Source organism: Oryzias latipes, chromosome 13 (genome assembly GCF_053564925.1).
Source record: "Oryzias latipes strain Hd-rR chromosome 13, Olatipes_Hd-rR_3.1".
Taxonomy (NCBI): Eukaryota; Metazoa; Chordata; class Actinopteri; order Beloniformes; family Adrianichthyidae; genus Oryzias; species Oryzias latipes.
In genome coordinates, this window is record NC_136249.1 from 3,872,750 (window position 1) to 3,894,452 (window position 21,703).

Sequence of the window (21,703 nt, forward strand, 5' to 3'; positions counted from 1 at the left end):
AATGGCTCATTAATAAGCCACTGTGGCACAAAGATGGGCTCTTGGGCTATAGAGGGGGACTTTTCCCTGAGGAAATTTGCTTAGGCTCAGGGATTCTTGTGATAAGCAAGAAAAATACTTAGGTGCACTTCATGTGTAAACAGCTCTCTGTCGTAGTCAAACTTAGCCTATAGCAAATTGGTCCAAATCAAGACAAAGGAATCCATCTTTGTGTGTGAGAGGAGAGTGTCTCTTTTGCAATACAAATTCAAACAGCCATTCCTTAGCTACACCAATGTAACACAAAAGATGCATGGTCCTAAACTTCCATTTTAAGTTGACTTACCTCTACTGAAGGAAAAGTCACAAAACATGACGAGTGTTTAATGATGCTCACCAAAAATACTAACGTTGAGTGCTGTTTCAACCAAAATATACGTAAAAGAGGTTTACCACCAACTATCTGAAAATAGTTTATGCTAAAAAAGCATCAAGAGGATAGGACACAGAAAACAGAGCAAACAATAAACACGAGCAACAGGGTGCAACCAGAAGCACTTTCCAATCTGATACATTTCTTTCCCAAACCTACCTATTGCATTGACAAACTACAAGTGGACAACACAAGTGGCTTGAGTAGCTCAGTTGGTAGAGCATCAGACTTTTAATCTGAGGGTCCAGGGTTCAAGTCCCTGTTCAAGTGTTACACTATGGATGTAGCAGGAAATACAGGTGCTGTGCAAGCTCTTCATTATATTGGACAGCAGTGCTAAAACTGCTACATTTCACACCTGTTACCAGCCAGTTCTTTTGCTCTTGCAACAATGTCCTGGCCCATTCCTCTTTACTGTACCAAATGATTCAATAACAGCCCATTGTCAATAAAAAAAGCTGTTTCGGAAGCCGAAATAGCTCAGCTGGGAGAGCGCTAGACTGAAGATCTAGAGGTCCTTGGTTCAATCCCGAGTTTCGGCAATCACGTACTTCTCCGTTTACATTTAATACTCAGTCACATCAATACTCGTATGTTAAATGTCTGATTCCCACTCTTACCATGCTCTCATTCCTCAGACCTTTGCTGTGCAAGCTCTTGAATTTCTCCGTTTACATTTAATACTCAGTCACATCAATACTCGTATGTTAAATGTGTGCGATTCCCACTCTTACCATGCTCTCAAAAGCTCTCATTCCTGGCTTTTTCCTGGAATTTCCCATTTCCTTTATCCAACAATGCCACTTATTCACAAAATCGCTTCCCGTTTGCATATCAAATAAATACATATACACATACACACCTTTTTTAAACGCATACTTCCCACCATGCTTCCATCCACTTGCCACTGATTAGTGGCTTTCTGTTTGTGCAAAAGTGGATGAAACAGAGAGAGCAATCACATAAGTAAACGGTCCAACCCATGGCAGCTTAGTGTGTACCCTTAGTGTGTAGCCAAGTGAATGGCTCATTAATAAGCCACTGTGTTACAAAGATGGGCCCTTGGGCTATAGAGGGGGACTTTTCCCTGAGGAAATTTGCTTAGGCTCAGGGATTCTTGTGATAAGCAAGAAAAATACTTAGGTGCACTTCATGTGTAAACAGCTCTCTGTCGTAGTCAAACTTAGCCTATAGCAAATTGGTCCAAATCAAAACAAAGGAATCCATCTTTGTGTGTGAGAGGAGAGTGTCTCTTTTGCAATACAAATTCAAACAGCCATTCCTTAGCTACACCAATGTAACACAAAAGATGCATGGTGCTAAACTTCCATTTTAAGTTGACTTACCTCTACTGAAGGAAAAGTCACAAAACATGACGAGTGTTTAATGATGCTCACCAAAAATACTAACGTTGAGTGCTGTTTCAACCAAAATATACGTAAAAGAGGTTTACCACCAACTATCTGAAAATAGTTTATGCTAAAAAAGCATCAAGAGGATGGGACACAGAAGACAGAGCAAACAATAAACACGAGCAACAGGGTGCAACCAGAAGCACTTTCCAATCTGATACATTTCTTTCCCAAACCTACCTATTGCATTGACAAACTACAAGTGGACAACACAAGTGGCTTGAGTAGCTCAGTTGGTAGAGCATCAGACTTTTAATCTGAGGGTCCAGGGTTCAAGTCCCTGTTCAAGTGCCACACTATGGATGTAGCAGGAAATACAGGTGCTGTGCAAGCTCTTGAATTGCTTTCTTACATTGGACAGCAGTGCTAAAACTGCTACATTTCACACCTGTTACCAGCCAGTTCTTTTGCTCTTGCAACAATGGCCTGGCCCATTCCTCTCAACTGTACAACATGAATCAATAACAGCCCATTGTCAATAAAAAAAGGTCTTTTGGAAGCCGAAATAGCTCAGCTGGGAGAGCGCTAGACTGAAGATCTAGAGGTCCTTGGTTCAATCCCGAGTTTCGGCAATCACGTACTTCTCCGTTTACATTTAATACTCAGTCACATCAATACTCGTATGTTAAATGTGTGCGATTCCCACTCTTACCATGCTCTCATTCCTGGCTTTTTCCTGGAATGTCCCATTTCCTTCATCCAACAATGCCACTTATTCACAAAATCGCTTCCCGTTTGCAGATCAAATAAATACATATACACATACACACCTTTTTTAAACGCATACTTCCCACCATGCTTCCATCCACTTGCCACTGATTAGTGGCTTTCTGTTTGTGCAAAAGTGGATGAAACAGAGAGAGCAATCACATAAGTAAACGGTCCAACCCATGGCAGCTTAGTGTGTACCCTTAGTGTGTAGCCAAGTGAATGGCTCATTAATAAGCCACTGTGTTACAAAGATGGGCTCTTGGGCTATAGAGGGGGACTTTTCCCTGAGGAAATTTGCTTAGGCTCAGGGATTCTTGTGATAAGCAAGAAAAATACTTAGGTGCACTTCAGGTGTAAACAGCTCTCTGTCGTAGTCAAACTTAGCCTATAGCAAATTGGTCCAAATCAAGACAAAGGAATCCATCTTTGTGTGTGAGAGGAGAGTGTCTCTTTTGCAATACAAATTCAAACAGCCATTCCTTAGCTACACCAATGTAACACAAAAGATGCATGGTCCTAAACTTCCATTTTAAGTTGACTTACCTCTACTGAAGGAAAAGTCACAAAACATGACGAGTGTTTAATGATGCTCACCAAAAATACTAACGTTGAGTGCTGTTTCAACCAAAATATACGTAAAAGAGGTTTACCACCAACTATCTGAAAATAGTTTATGCTAAAAAAGCATCAAGAGGATAGGACACAGAAAACAGAGCAAACAATAAACACGAGCAACAGGGTGCAACCAGAAGCACTTTCCAATCTGATACATTTCTTTCCCAAACCTACCTATTGCATTGACAAACTACAAGTGGACAACACAAGTGGCTTGAGTAGCTCAGTTGGTAGAGCATCAGACTTTTAATCTGAGGGTCCAGGGTTTGAGTCCCTGTTCAAGTGCCACACTATGGATGTAGCAGGAAATACAGGTGCTGTGCAAGCTCTTCATTATATTGGACAGCAGTGCTAAAACTGCTACATTTCACACCTGTTACCAGCCAGTTCTTTTGCTCTTGCAACAATGTCCTGGCCCATTCCTCTCAACTGTACCAAATGATTCAATAACAGCCCATTGTCAATAAAAAAAGCTGTTTCGGAAGCCGAAATAGCTCAGCTGGGAGAGCGCTAGACTGAAGATCTAGAGGTCCTTGGTTCAATCCCGAGTTTCGGCAATCACGTACTTCTCCGTTTACATTTAATACTCAGTCACATCAATACTCGTATGTTAAATGTCTGTGATTCCCACTCTTACCATGCTCTCATTCCTCAGACTTTTGCTGTGCAAGCTCTTGAATTTCTCCGTTTACATTTAATACTCAGTCACATCAATACTGGTATGTTAAATGTGTGCGATTCCCACTCTTACCATGCTCTCAAAAGCTCTCATTCCTGGCTTTTTCCTGGAATTTCCCATTTCCTTTATCCAACAATGCCACTTATTCACAAAATCGCTTCCCGTTTGCATATCAAATAAATACATATACACATACACACCTTTTTTAAACGCATACTTCCCACCATGCTTCCATCCACTTGCCACTGATTAGTGGCTTTCTGTTTGTGCAAAAGTGGATGAAACAGAGAGAGCAATCACATAAGTAAACGGTCCAACCCATGGCAGCTTAGTGTGTACCCTTAGTGTGTAGCCAAGTGAATGGCTCATTAATAAGCCACTGTGTTACAAAGATGGGCCCTTGGGCTATAGAGGGGGACTTTTCCCTGAGGAAATTTGCTTAGGCTCAGGGATTCTTGTGATAAGCAAGAAAAATACTTAGGTGCACTTCATGTGTAAACAGCTCTCTGTCGTAGTCAAACTTAGCCTATAGCAAATTGGTCCAAATCAAAACAAAGGAATCCATCTTTGTGTGTGAGAGGAGAGTGTCTCTTTTGCAATACAAATTCAAACAGCCATTCCTTAGCTACACCAATGTAACACAAAAGATGCATGGTGCTAAACTTCCATTTTAAGTTGACTTACCTCTACTGAAGGAAAAGTCACAAAACATGACGAGTGTTTAATGATGCTCACCAAAAATACTAACGTTGAGTGCTGTTTCAACCAAAATATACGTAAAAGAGGTTTACCACCAACTATCTGAAAATAGTTTATGCTAAAAAAGCATCAAGAGGATGGGACACAGAAGACAGAGCAAACAATAAACACGAGCAACAGGGTGCAACCAGAAGCACTTTCCAATCTGATACATTTCTTTCCCAAACCTACCTATTGCATTGACAAACTACAAGTGGACAACACAAGTGGCTTGAGTAGCTCAGTTGGTAGAGCATCAGACTTTTAATCTGAGGGTCCAGGGTTCAAGTCCCTGTTCAAGTGCCACACTATGGATGTAGCAGGAAATACAGGTGCTGTGCAAGCTCTTGAATTGCTTTCTTACATTGGACAGCAGTGCTAAAACTGCTACATTTCACACCTGTTACCAGCCAGTTCTTTTGCTCTTGCAACAATGGCCTGGCCCATTCCTCTCAACTGTACCACATGAATCAATAACAGCCCATTGTCAATAAAAAAAGCTCTTTTGGAAGCCGAAATAGCTCAGCTGGGAGAGCGCTAGACTGAAGATCTAGAGGTCCTTGGTTCAATCCCGAGTTTCGGCAATCACGTACTTCTCCGTTTACATTTAATACTCAGTCACATCAATACTCGTATGTTAAATGTGTGCGATTCCCACTCTTACCATGCTCTCAAAAGCTCTCATTCCTGGCTTTTTCCTGGAATTTCCCATTTCCTTTATCCAACAATGCCACTTATTCACAAAATCGCTTCCCGTTTGCATATCAAATAAATACATATACACATACACACCTTTTTTAAACGCATACTTCCCACCATGCTTCCATCCACTTGCCACTGATTAGTGGCTTTCTGTTTGTGCAAAAGTGGATGAAACAGAGAGAGCAATCACATAAGTAAACGGTCCAACCCATGGCAGCTTAGTGTGTACCCTTAGTGTGTAGCCAAGTGAATGGCTCATTAATAAGCCACTGTGGCACAAAGATGGGCTCTTGGGCTATAGAGGGGGACTTTTCCCTGAGGAAATTTGCTTAGGCTCAGGGATTCTTGTGATAAGCAAGAAAAATACTTAGGTGCACTTCATGTGTAAACAGCTCTCTGTCGTAGTCAAACTTAGCCTATAGCAAATTGGTCCAAATCAAGACAAAGGAATCCATCTTTGTGTGTGAGAGGAGAGTGTCTCTTTTGCAATACAAATTCAAACAGCCATTCCTTAGCTACACCAATGTAACACAAAAGATGCATGGTCCTAAACTTCCATTTTAAGTTGACTTACCTCTACTGAAGGAAAAGTCACAAAACATGACGAGTGTTTAATGATGCTCACCAAAAATACTAACGTTGAGTGCTGTTTCAACCAAAATATACATAAAAGAGGTTTACCACCAACTATCTGAAAATAGTTTATGCAAAAAAAGCATCAAGAGGATAGGACAAAAAAAACAGAGCAAACAATAAACACAAGCAACAGGGTGCAACCAGAAGCACTTTCCAATCTGATACATTTCTTTCCCAAACCTACCTATTGCATTGACAAACTACAAGTGGACAGCACAAGTGGCTTGAGTAGCTCAGTTGGTAGAGCATCAGACTTTTAATCTGAGGGTCCAGGGTTCAAGTCCCTGTTCAAGTGCCACACTATGGATGTAACAGGAAATACAGGTGCTGTGCAAGCTCTTCAATTGCTTCCTTATATTGGACAGCAGTGCTAAAACTGCTACATTTCACACCTGTTACCAGCCAGTTCTTTTGCTCTTGCAACAATGTCCTGGCCCATTCCTCTCAACTGTACCACATGAATCAATAACAGCCCATTGTAAATAAAAAAAGCTCTTTTTGTAGCCGAAATAGCTCAGCTGGGAGAGCGCTAGACTGAAGATCTAGAGGTCCTTGGTTCAATCCCGAGTTTCGGCAATCACGTACTTCTCCGTTTACATTTAATACTCAGTCACATCAATACTCGTATGTTAAATGTGTGCGATTCCCACTCTTACCATGCTCTCATTCCTGGCTTTTTCCTGGAATGTCCCATTTCCTTCATCCAACAATGCCACTTATTCACAAAATCGCTTCCCGTTTGCAGATCAAATAAATACATATACACATACACACCTTTTTTAAACGCATACTTCCCACCATGCTTCCATCCACTTGCCACTGATTAGTGGCTTTCTGTTTGTGCAAAAGTGGATGAAACAGAGAGAGCAATCACATAAGTAAACGGTCCAACCCATGGCAGCTTAGTGTGTACCCTTAGTGTGTAGCCAAGTGAATGGCTCATTAATAAGCCACTGTGTTACAAAGATGGGCTCTTGGGCTATAGAGGGGGACTTTTCCCTGAGGAAATTTGCTTAGGCTCAGGGATTCTTGTGATAAGCAAGAAAAATACTTAGGTGCACTTCAGGTGTAAACAGCTCTCTGTCGTAGTCAAACTTAGCCTATAGCAAATTGGTCCAAATCAAAACAAAGGAATCCATCTTTGTGTGTGAGAGGAGAGTGTCTCTTTTGCAATACAAATTCAAACAGCCATTCCTTAGCTACACCAATGTAACACAAAAGATGCATGGTCCTAAACTTCCATTTTAAGTTGACTTACCTCTACTGAAGGAAAAGTCACAAAACATGACGAGTGTTTACTGATGCTCACCAAAAATACTAACGTTGAGTGCTGTTTCAACCAAAATATACATAAAAGAGGTTTACCACCAACTATCTGAAAATAGTTTATGCAAAAAAAGCATCAAGAGGATAGGACAAAGAAAACAGAGCAAACAATAAACACAAGCAACAGGGTGCAACCAGAAGCACTTTCCAATCTGATACATTTCTTTCCCAAACCTACCTATTGCATTGACAAACTACAAGTGGACAGCACAAGTGGCTTGAGTAGCTCAGTTGGTAGAGCATCAGACTTTTAATCTGAGGGTCCAGGGTTCAAGTCCCTGTTCAAGTGCCACACTATGGATGTAACAGGAAATACAGGTGCTGTGCAAGCTCTTCAATTGCTTCCTTATATTGGACAGCAGTGCTAAAACTGCTACATTTCACACCTGTTACCAGCCAGTTCTTTTGCTCTTGCAACAATGTCCTGGCCCATTCCTCTCAACTGTACCACATGAATCAATAACAGCCCATTGTAAATAAAAAAAGCTCTTTTTGTAGCCGAAATAGCTCAGCTGGGAGAGCGCTAGACTGAAGATCTAGAGGTCCTTGGTTCAATCCCGAGTTTCGGCAATCACGTACTTCTCCGTTTACATTTAATACTCAGTCACATCAATACTCGTATGTTAAATGTGTGCGATTCCCACTCTTACCATGCTCTCATTCCTGGCTTTTTCCTGGAATGTCCCATTTCCTTCATCCAACAATGCCACTTATTCACAAAATCGCTTCCCGTTTGCAGATCAAATAAATACATATACACATACACACCTTTTTTAAACGCATACTTCCCACCATGCTTCCATCCACTTGCCACTGATTAGTGGCTTTCTGTTTGTGCAAAAGTGGATGAAACAGAGAGAGCAATCACATAAGTAAACGGTCCAACCCATGGCAGCTTAGTGTGTACCCTTAGTGTGTAGCCAAGTGAATGGCTCATTAATAAGCCACTGTGTTACAAAGATGGGCTCTTGGGCTATAGAGGGGGACTTTTCCCTGAGGAAATTTGCTTAGGCTCAGGGATTCTTGTGATAAGCAAGAAAAATACTTAGGTGCACTTCAGGTGTAAACAGCTCTCTGTCGTAGTCAAACTTAGCCTATAGCAAATTGGTCCAAATCAAAACAAAGGAATCCATCTTTGTGTGTGAGAGGAGAGTGTCTCTTTTGCAATACAAATTCAAACAGCCATTCCTTAGCTACACCAATGTAACACAAAAGATGCATGGTCCTAAACTTCCATTTTAAGTTGACTTACCTCTACTGAAGGAAAAGTCACAAAACATGACGAGTGTTTACTGATGCTCACCAAAAATACTAACGTTGAGTGCTGTTTCAACCAAAATATACGTAAAAGAGGTTTACCACCAACTATCTGAAAATAGTTTATGCTAAAAAAGCATCAAGAGGATAGGACACAGAAAACAGAGCAAACAATAAACACGAGCAACAGGGTGCAACCAGAAGCACTTTCCAATCTGATACATTTCTTTCCCAAACCTACCTATTGCATTGGCAAACTACAAGTGGACAACACAAGTGGCTTGAGTAGCTCAGTTGGTAGAGCATCAGACTTTTAATCTGAGGGTCCAGGGTTCAAGTCCCTGTTCAAGTGCCACACTATGGATGTAGCAGGAAATACAGGTGCTGTGCAAGCTCTTGAATTGCTTCCTTATATTGGACAGCAGTGCTAAAACTGCTACATTTCACACCTGTTACCAGCCAGTTCTTTTGCTCTTGCAACAATGGCCTGGCCCATTCCTCTCAACTGTACCACATGAATCAATAACAGCCCATTGTCAATAAAAAAAGGTCTTTTGGAAGCCGAAATAGCTCAGCTGGGAGAGCGCTAGACTGAAGATCTAGAGGTCCTTGGTTCAATCCCGAGTTTCGGCAATCACGTACTTCTCCATTTACATTTAATACTCAGTCACATCAATACTCGTATGTTAAATGTGTGCGATTCCCACTCTTACCATGCTCTCAAAAGCTCTCATTCCTGGCTTTTTCCTGGAATTTCCCATTTCCTTTATCCAACAATGCCACTTATTCACAAAATCGCTTCCCGTTTGCATATCAAATAAATACATATACACATACACACCTTTTTTAAACGCATACTTCCCACCATGCTTCCATCCACTTGCCACTGATTAGTGGCTTTCTGTTTGTGCAAAAGTGGATGAAACAGAGAGAGCAATCACATAAGTAAACGGTCCAACCCATGGCAGCTTAGTGTGTACCCTTAGTGTGTAGCCAAGTGAATGGCTCATTAATAAGCCACTGTGGCACAAAGATGGGCTCTTGGGCTATAGAGGGGGACTTTTCCCTGAGGAAATTTGCTTAGGCTCAGGGATTCTTGTGATAAGCAAGAAAAATACTTAGGTGCACTTCATGTGTAAACAGCTCTCTGTCGTAGTCAAACTTAGCCTATAGCAAATTGGTCCAAATCAAGACAAAGGAATCCATCTTTGTGTGTGAGAGGAGAGTGTCTCTTTTGCAATACAAATTCAAACAGCCATTCCTTAGCTACACCAATGTAACACAAAAGATGCATGGTCCTAAACTTCCATTTTAAGTTGACTTACCTCTACTGAAGGAAAAGTCACAAAACATGACGAGTGTTTAATGATGCTCACCAAAAATACTAAGGTTGAGTGCTGTTTCAACCAAAATATACGTAAAAGAGGTTTACCACCAACTATCTGAAAATAGTTTATGCTAAAAAAGCATCAAGAGGATAGGACACAGAAAACAGAGCAAACAATAAACACGAGCAATAGGGTGCAACCAGAAGCACTTTCCAATCTGATACATTTCTTTCCCAAACCTACCTATTGCATTGACAAACTACAAGTGGACAACACAAGTGGCTTGAGTAGCTCAGTTGGTAGAGCATCAGACTTTTAATCTGAGGGTCCAGGGTTTGAGTCCCTGTTCAAGTGCCACACTATGGATGTAGCAGGAAATACAGGTGCTGTGCAAGCTCTTGAATTGCTTCCTTATATTGGACAGCAGTGCTAAAACTGCTACATTTCACACCTGTTACCAGCCACTTCTTTTGCTCTTGCAACAATGTCCTGGCCCATTCCTCTCAACTGTACCAAATGATTCAATAACAGCCCATTGTCAATAAAAAAAGGTCTTTTGGAAGCCGAAATAGCTCAGCTGGGAGAGCGCTAGACTGAAGATCTAGAGATCCTTGGTTCAATCCCGAGTTTCGGCAATCACGTACTTCTCCGTTTACATTTAATACTCAGTCACATCAATACTCGTATGTTAAATGTGTGCGATTCCCACTCTTACCATGCCCTCAAAAGCTCTCATTCCTGGCTTTTTCCTGGAATGTCCCATTTCCTTTATCCAACAATGCCATTTATTCACAAAATCGCTTCCCGTTTGCATATCAAATAAATACATATACACATACACACCTTTTTTAAACGCATACTTCCCACCATGCTTCCATCCACTTGCCACTGATTAGTGGCTTTCTGTTTGTGCAAAAGTGGATGAAACAGAGAGAGCAATCACATAAGTAAACGGTCCAACCCATGGCAGCTTAGTGTGTACCCTTAGTGTGTAGCCAAGTGAATGGCTCATTAATAAGCCACTGTGGCACAAAGATGGGCTCTTGGGCTATAGAGGGGGACTTTTCCCTGAGGAAATTTGCTTAGGCTCAGGGATTCTTGTGATAAGCAAGAAAAATACTTAGGTGCACTTCATGTGTAAACAGCTCTCTGTCGTAGTCAAACTTAGCCTATAGCAAATTGGTCCAAATCAAAACAAAGGAATCCATCTTTGTGTGTGAGAGGAGAGTGTCTCTTTTGCAATACAAATTCAAACAGCCATTCCTTAGCTACACCAATGTAACACAAAAGATGCATGGTCCTAAACTTCCATTTTAAGTTGACTTACCTCTACTGAAGGAAAAGTCACAAAACATGACGAGTGTTTACTGATGCTCACCAAAAATACTAACGTTGAGTGCTGTTTCAACCAAAATATACGTAAAAGAGGTTTACCACCAACTATCTGAAAATAGTTTATGCTAAAAAAGCATCAAGAGGATAGGACACAGAAAACAGAGCAAACAATAAACACGAGCAACAGGGTGCAACCAGAAGCACTTTCCAATCTGATACATTTCTTTCCCAAACCTACCTATTGCATTGACAAACTACAAGTGGACAACACAAGTGGCTTGAGTAGCTCAGTTGGTAGAGCATCAGACTTTTAATCTGAGGGTCCAGGGTTCAAGTCCCTGTTCAAGTGCCACACTATGGATGTAGCAGGAAATACAGGTGCTGTGCAAGCTCTTGAATTGCTTCCTTATATTGGACAGCAGTGCTAAAACTGCTACATTTCACACCTGTTACCAGCCACTTCTTTTGCTCTTGCAACAATGTCCTGGCCCATTCCTCTCAACTGTACCAAATGATTCAATAACAGCCCATTGTCAATAAAAAAAGGTCTTTTGGAAGCCGAAATAGCTCAGCTGGGAGAGCGCTAGACTGAAGATCTAGAGGTCCTTGGTTCAATCCCGAGTTTGGCAATCACGTACTTCTCCGTTTACATTTAATACTCAGTCACATCAATACTCGTATGTTAAATGTGTGCGATTCCCACTCTTACCATGCCCTCAAAAGCTCTCATTCCTGGCTTTTTCCTGGAATGTCCCATTTCCTTTATCCAACAATGCCATTTATTCACAAAATCGCTTCCCGTTTGCATATCAAATAAATACATATACACATACACACCTTTTTTAAACGCATACTTCCCACCATGCTTCCATCCACTTGCCACTGATTAGTGGCTTTCTGTTTGTGCAAAAGTGGATGAAACAGAGAGAGCAATCACATAAGTAAACGGTCCAACCCATGGCAGCTTAGTGTGTACCCTTAGTGTGTAGCCAAGTGAATGGCTCATTAATAAGCCACTGTGGCACAAAGATGGGCTCTTGGGCTATAGAGGGGGACTTTTCCCTGAGGAAATTTGCTTAGGCTCAGGGATTCTTGTGATAAGCAAGAAAAATACTTAGGTGCACTTCATGTGTAAACAGCTCTCTGTCGTAGTCAAACTTAGCCTATAGCAAATTGGTCCAAATCAAAACAAAGGAATCCATCTTTGTGTGTGAGAGGAGAGTGTCTCTTTTGCAATACAAATTCAAACAGCCATTCCTTAGCTACACCAATGTAACACAAAAGATGCATGGTCCTAAACTTCCATTTTAAGTTGACTTACCTCTACTGAAGGAAAAGTCACAAAACATGACGAGTGTTTACTGATGCTCACCAAAAATACTAACGTTGAGTGCTGTTTCAACCAAAATATACGTAAAAGAGGTTTACCACCAACTATCTGAAAATAGTTTATGCTAAAAAAGCATCAAGAGGATAGGACACAGAAAACAGAGCAAACAATAAACACGAGCAACAGGGTGCAACCAGAAGCACTTTCCAATCTGATACATTTCTTTCCCAAACCTACCTATTGCATTGACAAACTACAAGTGGACAACACAAGTGGCTTGAGTAGCTCAGTTGGTAGAGCATCAGACTTTTAATCTGAGGGTCCAGGGTTCAAGTCCCTGTTCAAGTGCCACACTATGGATGTAGCAGGAAATACAGGTGCTGTGCAAGCTCTTCAATTGCTTCCTTATATTGGACAGCAGTGCTAAAACTGCTACATTTCACACCTGTTACCAGCCACTTCTTTTGCTCTTGCAACAATGTCCTGGCCCATTCCTCTCAACTGTACCAAATGATTCAATAACAGCCCATTGTCAATAAAAAAAGGTCTTTTGGAAGCCGAAATAGCTCAGCTGGGAGAGCGCTAGACTGAAGATCTAGAGGTCCTTGGTTCAATCCCGAGTTTGGCAATCACGTACTTCTCCGTTTACATTTAATACTCAGTCACATCAATACTCGTATGTTAAATGTGTGCGATTCCCACTCTTACCATGCCCTCAAAAGCTCTCATTCCTGGCTTTTTCCTGGAATGTCCCATTTCCTTTATCCAACAATGCCATTTATTCACAAAATCGCTTCCCGTTTGCATATCAAATAAATACATATACACATACACACCTTTTTTAAACGCATACTTCCCACCATGCTTCCATCCACTTGCCACTGATTAGTGGCTTTCTGTTTGTGCAAAAGTGGATGAAACAGAGAGAGCAATCACATAAGTAAACGGTCCAACCCATGGCAGCTTAGTGTGTACCCTTAGTGTGTAGCCAAGTGAATGGCTCATTAATAAGCCACTGTGGCACAAAGATGGGCTCTTGGGCTATAGAGGGGGACTTTTCCCTGAGGAAATTTGCTTAGGCTCAGGGATTCTTGTGATAAGCAAGAAAAATATTTAGGTGCACTTCATGTGTAAACAGCTCTCTGTCGTAGTCAAACTTAGCCTATAGCAAATTGGTCCAAATCAAGACAAAGGAATCCATCTTTGTGTGTGAGAGGAGAGTATCTCTTTTGCAATACAAATTCAAACAGCCATTCCTTAGCTACACCAATGTAACACAAAAGATGCATGGTCCTAAACTTCCATTTTAAGTTGGCTTACCTCTACTGAAGGAAAAGTCACAAAACATGACGAGTGTTTAATGATGCTCACCAAAAATACTAACGTTGAGTGCTGTTTCAACCAAAATATACGTAAAAGAGGTTTACCACCAACTATCTGAAAATAGTTTATGCTAAAAAAGCATCAAGAGGATAGGACACAGAAAACAGAGCAAACAATAAACACGAGCAACAGGGTGCAACCAGAAGCACTTTCCAATCTGATACATTTCTTTCCCAAACCTACCTATTGCATTGACAAACTACAAGTGGACAACACAAGTGGCTTGAGTAGCTCAGTTGGTAGAGCATCAGACTTTTAATCTGAGGGTCCAGGGTTTGAGTCCCTGTTCAAGTGCCACACTATGGATGTAGCAGGAAATACAGGTGCTGTGCAAGCTCTTGAATTGCTTCCTTATATTGGACAGCAGTGCTAAAACTGCTACATTTCACACCTGTTACCAGCCACTTCTTTTGCTCTTGCAACAATGTCCTGGCCCATTCCTCTCAACTGTACCAAATGATTCAATAACAGCCCATTGTCAATAAAAAAAGGTCTTTTGGAAGCCGAAATAGCTCAGCTGGGAGAGCGCTAGACTGAAGATCTAGAGGTCCTTGGTTCAATCCCGAGTTTCGGCAATCACGTACTTCTCCGTTTACATTTAATACTCAGTCACATCAATACTCGTATGTTAAATGTGTGCGATTCCCACTCTTACCATGCCCTCAAAAGCTCTCATTCCTAGCTTTTTCCTGGAATGTCCCATTTCCTTTATCCAACAATGCCATTTATTCACAAAATCGCTTCCCGTTTGCATATCAAATAAATACATATACACATACACACCTTTTTTAAACGCATACTTCCCACCATGCTTCCATCCACTTGCCACTGATTAGTGGCTTTCTGTTTGTGCAAAAGTGGATGAAACAGAGAGAGCAATCACATAAGTAAACGGTCCAACCCATGGCAGCTTAGTGTGTACCCTTAGTGTGTAGCCAAGTGAATGGCTCATTAATAAGCCACTGTGGCACAAAGATGGGCTCTTGGGCTATAGAGGGGGACTTTTCCCTGAGGAAATTTGCTTAGGCTCAGGGATTCTTGTGATAAGCAAGAAAAATACTTAGGTGCACTTCATGTGTAAACAGCTCTCTGTCGTAGTCAAACTTAGCCTATAGCAAATTGGTCCAAATCAAGACAAAGGAATCCATCTTTGTGTGTGAGAGGAGAGTGTCTCTTTTGCAATACAAATTCAAACAGCCATTCCTTAGCTACACCAATGTAACACAAAAGATGCATGGTCCTAAACTTCCATTTTAAGTTGACTTACCTCTACTGAAGGAAAAGTCACAAAACATGACGAGTGTTTAATGATGCTCACCAAAAATACTAACGTTGAGTGCTGTTTCAACCAAAATATACGTAAAAGAGGTTTACCACCAACTATCTGAAAATAGTTTATGCTAAAAAAGCATCAAGAGGATAGGACACAGAAAACAGAGCAAACAATAAACACGAGCAACAGGGTGCAACCAGAAGCACTTTCCAATCTGATACATTTCTTTCCCAAACCTACCTATTGCATTGACAAACTACAAGTGGACAACACAAGTGGCTTGAGTAGCTCAGTTGGTAGAGCATCAGACTTTTAATCTGAGGGTCCAGGGTTTGAGTCCCTGTTCAAGTGCCACACTATGGATGTAGCAGGAAATACAGGTGCTGTGCAAGCTCTTGAATTGCTTCCTTATATTGGACAGCAGTGCTAAAACTGCTACATTTCACACCTGTTACCAGCCAGTTCTTTTGCTCTTGCAACAATGGCCTGGCCCATTCCTCTCAACTGTACCACATGAATCAATAACAGCCCATTGTCAATAAAAAAAGGTCTTTTGGAAGCCGAAATAGCTCAGCTGGGAGAGCGCTAGACTGAAGATCTAGAGGTCCTTGGTTCAATCCCGAGTTTCGGCAATCACGTACTTCTCCGTTTACATTTAATACTCAGTCACATCAATACTCGTATGTTAAATGTGTGCGATTCCCACTCTTACCATGCTCTCAAAAGCTCTCATTCCTGGCTTTTTCCTGGAATTTCCCATTTCCTTTATCCAACAATGCCACTTATTCACAAAATCGCTTCCCGTTTGCATATCAAATAAATACATATACACATACACACCTTTTTTAAACGCATACTTCCCACCATGCTTCCATCCACTTGCCACTGATTAGTGGCTTTCTGTTTGTGCAAAAGTGGATGAAACAGAGAGAGCAATCACATAAGTAAACGGTCCAACCCATGGCAGCTTAGTGTGTACCCTTAGTGTGTAGCCAAGTGAATGGCTCATTAATAAGCCACTGTGGCACAAAGATGGGCTCTTGGGCTATAGAGGGGGACTTTTCCCTGAGGAAATTTGCTTAGGCTCAGGGATTCTTGTGATAAGCAAGAAAAATACTTAGGTGCACTTCATGTGTAAACAGCTCTCTGTCGTAGTCAAACTTAGCCTATAGCAAATTGGTCCAAATCAAGACAAAGGAATCCATCTTTGTGTGTGAGAGGAGAGTGTCTCTTTTGCAATACAAATTCAAACAGCCATTCCTTAGCTACACCAATGTAACACAAAAGATGCATGGTCCTAAACTTCCATTTTAAGTTGACTTACCTCTACTGAAGGAAAAGTCACAAAACATGACGAGTGTTTACTGATGCTCACCAAAAATACTAACGTTGAGTGCTGTTTCAACCAAAATATACGTAAAAGAGGTTTACCACCAACTATCTGAAAATAGTTTATGCTAAAAAAGCATCAAGAGGATAGGACACAGAAAACAGAGCAAACAATAAACACGAGCAACAGGGTGCAACCAGAAGCACTTTCCAATCTGATACATTTCTTTCCCAAACCTACCTATTGCATTGACAAACTACAAGTGGACAACACAAGTGGCTTGAGTAGCTCAGTTGGTAGAGCATCAGACTTTTAATCTGAGGGTCCAGGGTTCAAGTCCCTGTTCAAGTGCCACACTATGGATGTAGCAGGAAATACAGGTGCTGTGCAAGCTCTTGAATTGCTTCCTTATATTGGACAGCAGTGCTAAAACTGCTACATTTCACACCTGTTACCAGCCAGTTCTTTTGCTCTTGCAACAATGGCCTGGCCCATTCCTCTCAACTGTACCACATGAATCAATAACAGCCCATTGTCAATAAAAAAAGGTCTTTTGGAAGCCGAAATAGCTCAGCTGGGAGAGCGCTAGACTGAAGATCTAGAGGTCCTTGGTTCAATCCCGAGTTTCGGCAATCACGTACTTCTCCGTTTACATTTAATACTCAGTCACATCAATACTCGTATGTTAAATGTGTGCGATTCCCACTCTTACCATGCTCTCAAAAGCTCTCATTCCTGGCTTTTTCCTGGAATTTCCCATTTCCTTTATCCAACAATGCCACTTATTCACAAAATCGCTTCCCGTTTGCATATCAAATAAATACATATACACATACACACCTTTTTTAAACGCATACTTCCCACCATGCTTCCATCCACTTGCCACTGATTAGTGGCTTTCTGTTTGTGCAAAAGTGGATGAAACAGAGAGAGCAATCACATAAGTAAACGGTCCAACCCATGGCAGCTTAGTGTGTACCCTTAGTGTGTAGCCAAGTGAATGGCTCATTAATAAGCCACTGTGGCACAAAGATGGGCTCTTGGGCTATAGAGGGGGACTTTTCCCTGAGGAAATTTGCTTAGGCTCAGGGATTCTTGTGATAAGCAAGAAAAATACTTAGGTGCACTTCATGTGTAAACAGCTCTCTGTCGTAGTCAAACTTAGCCTATAGCAAATTGGTCCAAATCAAGACAAAGGAATCCATCTTTGTGTGTGAGAGGAGAGTGTCTCTTTTGCAATACAAATTCAAACAGCCATTCCTTAGCTACACCAATGTAACACAAAAGATGCATGGTCCTAAACTTCCATTTTAAGTTGACTTACCTCTACTGAAGGAAAAGTCACAAAACATGACGAGTGTTTAATGATGCTCACCAAAAATACTAACGTTGAGTGCTGTTTCAACCAAAATATACATAAAAGAGGTTTACCACCAACTATCTGAAAATAGTTTATGCTAAAAAAGCATCAAGAGGATAGGACAAAGAAAACAGAGCAAACAATAAACACAAGCAACAGTGTGCAACCAGAAGCACTTTCCAATCTGATACATTTCTTTCCCAAACCTACCTATTGCATTGACAAACTACAAGTGGACAACACAAGTGGCTTGAGTAGCTCAGTTGGTAGAGCATCAGACTTTTAATCTGAGGGTCCAGGGTTCAAGTCCCTGTTCAAGTGCCACACTATGGATGTAGCAGGAAATACAGGTGCTGTGCAAGCTCTTCAATTGCTTCCTTATATTGGACAGCAGTGCTAAAACTGCTACATTTCACACCTGTTACCAGCCACTTCTTTTGCTCTTGCAACAATGTCCTGGCCCATTACTCTCAACTGTACCACATGAATCAATAACAGCCCATTGTCAATAAAAAAAGCTCTTTTTGTAGCCGAAATAGCTCAGCTGGGAGAGCGCTAGACTGAAGATCTAGAGGTCCTTGGTTCAATCCCGAGTTTCGGCAATCACGTACTTCTCCGTTTACATTTAATACTCAGTCACATCAATACTCGTATGTTAAATGTGTGCGATTCCCACTCTTACCATGCTCTCAAAAGCTCTCATTCCTGGCTTTTTCCTGGAATGTCCCATTTCCTTCATCCAACAATGCCACTTATTCACAAAATCGCTTCCCGTTTGCAGATCAAATAAATACATATACACATACACACCTTTTTTAAACGCATACTTCCCACCATGCTTCCATCCACTTGCCACTGATTAGTGGCTTTCTGTTTGTGCAAAAGTGGATGAAACAGAGAGAGCAATCACATAAGTAAACGGTCCAACCCATGGCAGCTTAGTGTGTACCCTTAGTGTGTAGCCAAGTGAATGGCTCATTAATAAGCCACTGTGTTACAAAGATGGGCTCTTGGGCTATAGAGGGGGACTTTTCCCTGAGGAAATTTGCTTAGGCTCAGGGATTCTTGTGATAAGCAAGAAAAATACTTAGGTGCACTTCAGGTGTAAACAGCTCTCTGTCGTAGTCAAACTTAGCCTATAGCAAATTGGTCCAAATCAAAACAAAGGAATCCATCTTTGTGTGTGAGAGGAGAGTGTCTCTTTTGCAATACAAATTCAAACAGCCATTCCTTAGCTACACCAATGTAACACAAAAGATGCATGGTCCTAAACTTCCATTTTAAGTTGACTTACCTCTACTGAAGGAAAAGTCACAAAACATGACGAGTGTTTACTGATGCTCACCAAAAATACTAACGTTGAGTGCTGTTTCAACCAAAATATACGTAAAAGAGGTTTACCACCAACTATCTGAAAATAGTTTATGCTAAAAAAGCATCAAGAGGATAGGACACAGAAAACAGAGCAAACAATAAACACGAGCAACAGGGTGCAACCAGAAGCACTTTCCAATCTGATACATTTCTTTCCCAAACCTACCTATTGCATTGACAAACTACAAGTGGACAACACAAGTGGCTTGAGTAGCTCAGTTGGTAGAGCATCAGACTTTTAATCTGAGGGTCCAGGGTTCAAGTCCCTGTTCAAGTGCCACACTATGGATGTAGCAGGAAATACAGGTGCTGTGCAAGCTCTTGAATTGCTTCCTTATATTGGACAGCAGTGCTAAAACTGCTACATTTCACACCTGTTACCAGCCAGTTCTTTTGCTCTTGCAACAATGGCCTGGCCCATTCCTCTCAACTGTACCACATGAATCAATAACAGCCCATTGTCAATAAAAAAAGGTCTTTTGGAAGCCGAAATAGCTCAGCTGGGAGAGCGCTAGACTGAAGATCTAGAGGTCCTTGGTTCAATCCCGAGTTTCGGCAATCACGTACTTCTCCGTTTACATTTAATACTCAGTCACATCAATACTCGTATGTTAAATGTGTGCGATTCCCACTCTTACCATGCTCTCAAAAGCTCTCATTCCTGGCTTTTTCCTGGAATTTCCCATTTCCTTTATCCAACAATGCCACTTATTCACAAAATCGCTTCCCGTTTGCATATCAAATAAATACATATACACATACACACCTTTTTTAAACGCATACTTCCCACCATGCTTCCATCCACTTGCCACTGATTAGTGGCTTTCTGTTTGTGCAAAAGTGGATGAAACAGAGAGAGCAATCACATAAGTAAACGGTCCAACGCATGGCAGCTTAGTGTGTACCCTTAGTGTGTAGTCAAGTGAATGGCTCATTAATAAGCCACTGTGGCACAAAGATGGGCTCTTGGGCTATAGAGGGGGACTTTTCCCTGAGGAAATTTGCTTAGGCTCAGGGATTCTTGTAATAAGCAAGAAAAATACTTAGGTGCACTTCATGTGTAAACAGCTCTCTGTCGTAGTCAAACTTAGCCTATAGCAAATTGGTCCAAATCAAAACAAAGGAATCCATCTTTGTGTGTGAGAGGAGAGTGTCTCTTTTGCAATACAAATTCAAACAGCCATTCCTTAGCTACACCAATGTAACACAAAAGATGCATGGTCCTAAACTTCCATTTTAAGTTGACTTACCTCTACTGAAGGAAAAGTCACAAAACATGACGAGTGTTTAATGATGCTCACCAAAAATACTAACGTTGAGTGCTGTTTCAACCAAAATATACGTAAAAGAGGTTTACCACCAACTATCTGAAAATAGTTTATGCTAAAAAAGCATCAAGAGGATAGGACACAGAAAACAGAGCAAACAATAAACACGAGCAACAGGGTGCAACCAGAAGCACTTTCCAATCTGATACATTTCTTTCCCAAACCTACCTATTGCATTGACAAACTACAAGTGGACAACACAAGTGGCTTGAGTAGCTCAGTTGGTAGAGCATCAGACTTTTAATCTGAGGGTCCAGGGTTTGAGTCCCTGTTCAAGTGCCACACTATGGATGTAGCAGGAAATACAGGTGCTGTGCAAGCTCTTCCTTATATTGGACAGCAGTGCTAAAACTGCTACATTTCACACCTGTTACCAGCCAGTTCTTTTGTTCTTGCAACAATGTCCTGGCCCATTCCTCTCAACTGTACCAAATGATTCAATAACAGCCCATTGTCAATAAAAAAAGCTGTTTCGGAAGCCGAAATAGCTCAGCTGGGAGAGCGCTAGACTGAAGATCTAGAGGTCCTTGGTTCAATCCCGAGTTTCGGCAATCACGTACTTCTCCGTTTACATTTAATACTCAGTCACATCAATACTCGTATGTTAAATGTCTGTGATTCCCACTCTTACCATGCTCTCATTCCTCAGACTTTTGCTGTGCAAGCTCTTGAATTTCTCCGTTTACATTTAATACTCAGTCACATCAATACTCGTATGTTAAATGTGTGCGATTCCCACTCTTACCATGCTCTCAAAAGCTCTCATTCCTGGCTTTTTCCTGGAATTTCCCATTTCCTTTATCCAACAATGCCACTTATTCACAAAATCGCTTCCCGTTTGCATATCAAATAAATACATATACACATACACACCTTTTTTAAACGCATACTTCCCACCATGCTTCCATCCACTTGCCACTGATTAGTGGCTTTCTGTTTGTGCAAAAGTGGATGAAACAGAGAGAGCAATCACATAAGTAAACGGTCCAACCCATGGCAGCTTAGTGTGTACCCTTAGTGTGTAGCCAAGTGAATGGCTCATTAATAAGCCACTGTGGCACAAAGATGGGCTCTTGGGCTATAGAGGGGGACTTTTCCCTGAGGAAATTTGCTTAGGCTCAGGGATTCTTGTGATAAGCAAGAAAAATACTTAGGTGCACTTCATGTGTAAACA

The 21,703-nt window shown here is 41.3% G+C and overlaps 30 non-coding genes across 30 annotated transcripts; all 30 read left to right on the plus strand.

Annotated features, from left to right (window-relative positions):
• Window positions 1-609: 609 nt before the first annotated feature.
• On the plus strand, window positions 610-682 carry trnak-uuu (transfer RNA lysine (anticodon UUU)). The gene has a single exon. It is a non-coding gene; the product is annotated as a tRNA-Lys (tRNA).
• Window positions 683-881: 199 nt separating this feature from the next.
• On the plus strand, window positions 882-954 carry trnaf-gaa (transfer RNA phenylalanine (anticodon GAA)). Its single transcript has one exon. It is a non-coding gene; the product is annotated as a tRNA-Phe (tRNA).
• Window positions 955-2,042: 1,088 nt separating this feature from the next.
• On the plus strand, window positions 2,043-2,115 carry trnak-uuu (transfer RNA lysine (anticodon UUU)). The gene has a single exon. It is a non-coding gene; the product is annotated as a tRNA-Lys (tRNA).
• Window positions 2,116-2,323: 208 nt separating this feature from the next.
• Window positions 2,324-2,396, plus strand: trnaf-gaa (transfer RNA phenylalanine (anticodon GAA)). Its single transcript has one exon. It is a non-coding gene; the product is annotated as a tRNA-Phe (tRNA).
• Window positions 2,397-3,362: 966 nt separating this feature from the next.
• On the plus strand, window positions 3,363-3,435 carry trnak-uuu (transfer RNA lysine (anticodon UUU)). Its single transcript has one exon. It is a non-coding gene; the product is annotated as a tRNA-Lys (tRNA).
• Window positions 3,436-3,634: 199 nt separating this feature from the next.
• On the plus strand, window positions 3,635-3,707 carry trnaf-gaa (transfer RNA phenylalanine (anticodon GAA)). The gene has a single exon. It is a non-coding gene; the product is annotated as a tRNA-Phe (tRNA).
• A 1,090-nt stretch (window positions 3,708-4,797) lies between these two features.
• On the plus strand, window positions 4,798-4,870 carry trnak-uuu (transfer RNA lysine (anticodon UUU)). Its single transcript has one exon. It is a non-coding gene; the product is annotated as a tRNA-Lys (tRNA).
• A 208-nt stretch (window positions 4,871-5,078) lies between these two features.
• Window positions 5,079-5,151, plus strand: trnaf-gaa (transfer RNA phenylalanine (anticodon GAA)). The gene has a single exon. It is a non-coding gene; the product is annotated as a tRNA-Phe (tRNA).
• Window positions 5,152-6,127: 976 nt separating this feature from the next.
• Window positions 6,128-6,200, plus strand: trnak-uuu (transfer RNA lysine (anticodon UUU)). Its single transcript has one exon. It is a non-coding gene; the product is annotated as a tRNA-Lys (tRNA).
• Window positions 6,201-6,408: 208 nt separating this feature from the next.
• trnaf-gaa (transfer RNA phenylalanine (anticodon GAA)) lies at window positions 6,409-6,481 on the plus strand. Its single transcript has one exon. It is a non-coding gene; the product is annotated as a tRNA-Phe (tRNA).
• A 966-nt stretch (window positions 6,482-7,447) lies between these two features.
• trnak-uuu (transfer RNA lysine (anticodon UUU)) lies at window positions 7,448-7,520 on the plus strand. Its single transcript has one exon. It is a non-coding gene; the product is annotated as a tRNA-Lys (tRNA).
• A 208-nt stretch (window positions 7,521-7,728) lies between these two features.
• trnaf-gaa (transfer RNA phenylalanine (anticodon GAA)) lies at window positions 7,729-7,801 on the plus strand. Its single transcript has one exon. It is a non-coding gene; the product is annotated as a tRNA-Phe (tRNA).
• Window positions 7,802-8,767: 966 nt separating this feature from the next.
• On the plus strand, window positions 8,768-8,840 carry trnak-uuu (transfer RNA lysine (anticodon UUU)). Its single transcript has one exon. It is a non-coding gene; the product is annotated as a tRNA-Lys (tRNA).
• Window positions 8,841-9,048: 208 nt separating this feature from the next.
• Window positions 9,049-9,121, plus strand: trnaf-gaa (transfer RNA phenylalanine (anticodon GAA)). The gene has a single exon. It is a non-coding gene; the product is annotated as a tRNA-Phe (tRNA).
• Window positions 9,122-10,097: 976 nt separating this feature from the next.
• trnak-uuu (transfer RNA lysine (anticodon UUU)) lies at window positions 10,098-10,170 on the plus strand. The gene has a single exon. It is a non-coding gene; the product is annotated as a tRNA-Lys (tRNA).
• A 208-nt stretch (window positions 10,171-10,378) lies between these two features.
• trnaf-gaa (transfer RNA phenylalanine (anticodon GAA)) lies at window positions 10,379-10,451 on the plus strand. Its single transcript has one exon. It is a non-coding gene; the product is annotated as a tRNA-Phe (tRNA).
• Window positions 10,452-11,427: 976 nt separating this feature from the next.
• trnak-uuu (transfer RNA lysine (anticodon UUU)) lies at window positions 11,428-11,500 on the plus strand. Its single transcript has one exon. It is a non-coding gene; the product is annotated as a tRNA-Lys (tRNA).
• Window positions 11,501-12,756: 1,256 nt separating this feature from the next.
• On the plus strand, window positions 12,757-12,829 carry trnak-uuu (transfer RNA lysine (anticodon UUU)). The gene has a single exon. It is a non-coding gene; the product is annotated as a tRNA-Lys (tRNA).
• A 1,256-nt stretch (window positions 12,830-14,085) lies between these two features.
• trnak-uuu (transfer RNA lysine (anticodon UUU)) lies at window positions 14,086-14,158 on the plus strand. The gene has a single exon. It is a non-coding gene; the product is annotated as a tRNA-Lys (tRNA).
• A 208-nt stretch (window positions 14,159-14,366) lies between these two features.
• On the plus strand, window positions 14,367-14,439 carry trnaf-gaa (transfer RNA phenylalanine (anticodon GAA)). The gene has a single exon. It is a non-coding gene; the product is annotated as a tRNA-Phe (tRNA).
• A 976-nt stretch (window positions 14,440-15,415) lies between these two features.
• trnak-uuu (transfer RNA lysine (anticodon UUU)) lies at window positions 15,416-15,488 on the plus strand. Its single transcript has one exon. It is a non-coding gene; the product is annotated as a tRNA-Lys (tRNA).
• A 208-nt stretch (window positions 15,489-15,696) lies between these two features.
• Window positions 15,697-15,769, plus strand: trnaf-gaa (transfer RNA phenylalanine (anticodon GAA)). The gene has a single exon. It is a non-coding gene; the product is annotated as a tRNA-Phe (tRNA).
• Window positions 15,770-16,745: 976 nt separating this feature from the next.
• trnak-uuu (transfer RNA lysine (anticodon UUU)) lies at window positions 16,746-16,818 on the plus strand. Its single transcript has one exon. It is a non-coding gene; the product is annotated as a tRNA-Lys (tRNA).
• Window positions 16,819-17,026: 208 nt separating this feature from the next.
• Window positions 17,027-17,099, plus strand: trnaf-gaa (transfer RNA phenylalanine (anticodon GAA)). Its single transcript has one exon. It is a non-coding gene; the product is annotated as a tRNA-Phe (tRNA).
• Window positions 17,100-18,075: 976 nt separating this feature from the next.
• On the plus strand, window positions 18,076-18,148 carry trnak-uuu (transfer RNA lysine (anticodon UUU)). The gene has a single exon. It is a non-coding gene; the product is annotated as a tRNA-Lys (tRNA).
• Window positions 18,149-18,356: 208 nt separating this feature from the next.
• Window positions 18,357-18,429, plus strand: trnaf-gaa (transfer RNA phenylalanine (anticodon GAA)). Its single transcript has one exon. It is a non-coding gene; the product is annotated as a tRNA-Phe (tRNA).
• Window positions 18,430-19,405: 976 nt separating this feature from the next.
• Window positions 19,406-19,478, plus strand: trnak-uuu (transfer RNA lysine (anticodon UUU)). The gene has a single exon. It is a non-coding gene; the product is annotated as a tRNA-Lys (tRNA).
• A 208-nt stretch (window positions 19,479-19,686) lies between these two features.
• Window positions 19,687-19,759, plus strand: trnaf-gaa (transfer RNA phenylalanine (anticodon GAA)). The gene has a single exon. It is a non-coding gene; the product is annotated as a tRNA-Phe (tRNA).
• A 976-nt stretch (window positions 19,760-20,735) lies between these two features.
• Window positions 20,736-20,808, plus strand: trnak-uuu (transfer RNA lysine (anticodon UUU)). The gene has a single exon. It is a non-coding gene; the product is annotated as a tRNA-Lys (tRNA).
• A 199-nt stretch (window positions 20,809-21,007) lies between these two features.
• trnaf-gaa (transfer RNA phenylalanine (anticodon GAA)) lies at window positions 21,008-21,080 on the plus strand. Its single transcript has one exon. It is a non-coding gene; the product is annotated as a tRNA-Phe (tRNA).
• The last annotated feature ends 623 nt before the right edge of the window (window positions 21,081-21,703 follow it).